This window comes from Euprymna scolopes, chromosome 35 (genome assembly GCF_053919585.1).
Source record: "Euprymna scolopes isolate OS-2025 chromosome 35, ASM5391958v1, whole genome shotgun sequence".
Taxonomy (NCBI): Eukaryota; Metazoa; Mollusca; class Cephalopoda; order Sepiida; family Sepiolidae; genus Euprymna; species Euprymna scolopes.
The window spans coordinates 33204945-33208711 of NC_136516.1; the positions used below are offsets into that span (position 1 = coordinate 33204945).

Genomic DNA, 3767 nt, shown 5'->3' on the forward strand with positions numbered 1-3767 from the left:
CCCTGTTTGCTTCGTTGGAATTCGCCTTCCTCGTCACTCCTCAAAGGAAGGCAGTTTTCACAGAAACATGAACTCAAAATATTTTCCAGCCAATGAAAATCTTTTCAAACCGGAAAAAGTAACACATATATGTGAAAATAGTAAGTCAACGTGAAATTTAAAGCAAACAGTTGTTCAATGTTAAGATTCTTTCCAACTCAAACAAAAAAAAACAACAACTTTACAATGACAACTTTTAAAGGTTTTCGGGGTATGCTGAAAGCGAATATAACATTTGAAAATGGCGCAGAGAAATAGTTTTCATGATATGAAGAAATTGTGGGTTTGTATTACTGTACACATAGATTCGAAAAAGTTGTCAAAAAAACAAATATATAACAAATAAATGTTATCAAAGGCAAGATAAGTTACTTTTTACCAAACTGGATACATTTTTTTGTTTTTATTCAATGTAACATGTTTATTCAGCTCGAAAAACATGCAGTGTTTACCGATACATTGGAAAATTCAAAATGGCGCCCGACACTCTCTTTAACATGGTAAGTTTGGGAAAAGGTGTTATAAATAATAAACTAGATAAAATACTATTTAAAAAACACCGAATATATGTCAACTTATGTCACGGTAATATATAATGAGCGAATTTCTAACAGTATTTTGTCTAGTTTATTATTTATAACATCTTTTCCTGAACTTACCGTGTTAAAGAGAGTGTCGGGCGCCATTTTGAATTTTCCAATACATCGGTAAACACTGTATGCTTTTCGAGCTGAATAAACATGTTACATTGAATAAAAACACGAAAAATATATCCAGTTAGGTAGAAAAGTAACTTATCTTGCCTTTGATAACATTTATTTGTCATATATTTGTTTTTTGACAACTTTTTCGAATCTATGTGTACAGTAATACAAACCCGAAATTGCTTGTTCAAAAAGTGGGGATCACTTTTCTATATAAATTTGACGAAAAATGAGCACCCACTTTCTGGTGTCCTTGTGATATTTTTTTTTTTTTTTTTTGAGCTGCCTGAAAACGTTTTTGGTAAATTTTTACTTACGTTCCACCTTAACAATCACCTTTAAAATGATGACTTAGATCAGTTTTCGAGTATGCTGAAAACGAATATCGCATTTAAATTTGCCGCAAGCAAGTAGTTTTCCGGATATTAAGCAATGTAGTTCCTTTATGTTATCAGTGATGGGCATTTCTGTATGCGCAAAATATGCAGAAAACTACTTGTTTGCAGAAAATTTAAATGCGATATTCGTTTTTTCAGCATACCCGAAAACCTTTGAAAGTCAAAAAGCTTTCATGCAGTCCCCCCCCCACCACCAAAAAAAAAAAATGAAAACAAAAAAAAATAATCACTAGGTGGCCAGAAAGTAGGTGATTATTTTACGTTAAGTTTATATAGAAAAGTGATCCCCATTTTTGAAAAAAAATATTTCTTCATATCGTGAAAACTATTTCTCTGCACCACTTTTAAATGTTATATTCGTTTTTAGCACTCCCGAAAACATTAAAAAAAAAATTGTCATTGTAAAGGTTTCTTCTCTTTTCTTTTTTTTTTTTAGTTGGACAGAATATTGTGGTTTGTATAACTATACACAAAAGTTGTCAAAAACAAATAAATGTTATCAAAGGCAAGAAAAGTTACTTTTCTACCTAACTGGATAATTTTTTAGTGTTTTTATTTAATGTAACATGTTTATTCAGCTCGAAAAACATACAGTGTTTGCCGATGTATTGGAAAATTAAAAATAGCACCGGACTCTCTGTTGAACACGGTAAGTTTGGGAAAATGAGTTATTAATAAAAAAAAACTATACAAAATACTGTTAGAAACTAGCTCAATATGTTACAGTGACATAGGCTGACATATATTCGGTGGGGGTTTTGTTCACAGACCAATATTAACTCCTTTTATAAAAGAACAAGGTCGATAGCCATTAGTCGCGTGCTCTCGCGTAACGAATGAATGCGTGCATGTAGGATTGACATGAGATTCTTAAAGATAAACTAAAATGACCGAAAAATGGGCTGAAATGACTTAAATAAATAAAAAGTAAATGACTTAGAATGACTTTAATGAACTTAAGGATGGATTGAATTAGCTTAAGAATGACTTGAATGCTTAAAAATTACTGGAATCCTTCAAAAACAACTTGAATGATCTGGAGAATGACTTGAATGGCTTTGAGACTGATTGGTTGTAAAATGGGTGATCATTTTTACATTAAATTAATACAGAAATGTGATCCCCCACTTTATATCACAAAGTTACAATCATAAGTACAGCATGTAGTAAGAACAGATACTACACTTTGAGGTATTTATTTGCTCCACCACTGAGGAAATTGGGCACAAGGCCGATTTTAAAGTGAGGAGTGAGAGGGAAATGGGGACCAACTCCCCGGGGAGTAGAGGAGCTGGATAGTGACAATTGGTGTGAAGGGTTGCCCCTTCATTGACCAAGGTCTTATATGTGGGGTCGCCCCCACATATGGTCTTTGCTTGCAGTATCTGCCGGAACAGATGGTATTTATTTGCTCCCCCACCGAGCAAATTAGGCACAAGGCCAATTTTTAATGTGAGGAGTGAAGGGAGGGGAAGGGAAAGGGGGGACCAGCTCCCGAGAGGTGGGAAATGGGAGCTGGTTAAAGGTCAGGCATGTGGGGTTGCCCCCACATCTGGTCTTTGCTAGTCATAGCTAGTCATAGCTTGCAGTATCTGCCGGAACAGATACTACACTTTGATCTTGGCCAAAAAGCCAAGAAAAGGGTATTTATTTGTTCCCCCACCGAGCAAATTAGGCACAAGGCCGATTTTTAATGTGAGGTGTGAAGAGGAAATGGGGACCAACTCCCTGGGGAGTAGGGGAGCTGGATAGTGACAATTGGTATGAAGGGTTTCTCCCACATTGACCAAGGTCTTATATGTGCGGTTGGTATTTATTTGCTCCTCCACCGAGCAAATTAAGCACAAGGCCGATTTTTAATGTGAGGAGTGAAGGGGAAATAGGGACCAACTCGCCGGGGAGTAGGGGAGCTGGATAGTGACAATTGGTATGAAGGGTTGCACTTGCATTGACCAAGGTCTTATATGTGGGGTTGCTCCCATATTTGGTCTTTGCTTGCAGTATCTGCCGGAACAGATACTACACTTTGAGATATTAAATCCTTTATTCATGTTAAAAATACAGTGAACATCAACAATGGACAAAAAACTTAGGCACATGGCCAACTCAAAAGGGGAATTGTGGGAGTCGTTGGTCATCCTTGTCACTCCAGAACTAAACAAAATCAAAAGTTTCCCCCAGCTAGTATCTTCTTTCACCATAATACCGCATTCACCTTTTCATACTGGGGGACGTCATACTTGACTCCCAATTTTTAAAACATTTTTTTTTATCTTGGCCAAAAAGCCAAGAAAAGCTTAAAAAGCTAAGAACAAGCTATTAACAACAGACCTTTGATCTTAACCAAAAAGGCCAAGCACAAAAGTGTTACGGACGGACCGACGGAGTGACTTGTAGAGTCGCTTGCACGCGACTAAAAACCTCAATTCATTCCTTCTTATTTAATTTTTTTACTTAGCCTTAAAGAAGTGGTCGACGAATGGACAGGTCTTGAGGAAATTTCTCTTAGATTTCTACATTTTTCTGTATATCTGGATCGGCTTCTTCATCGCCGCAAGCTGCTCGAAACTCTGTTCCAATCCTGAAACACGTGATAATTTCTTATGTAGCCATCGTCACTTGCTTC

The 3767-nt window shown here is 36.4% G+C and overlaps 1 pseudogene; it reads right to left on the minus strand.

Annotated features, from left to right (window-relative positions):
• Positions 1–2621: 2621 nt before the first annotated feature.
• LOC145260103 (U2 spliceosomal RNA) lies at positions 2622–2786 on the minus strand (annotated as a pseudogene).
• Positions 2787–3767: the final 981 nt, after the last annotated feature.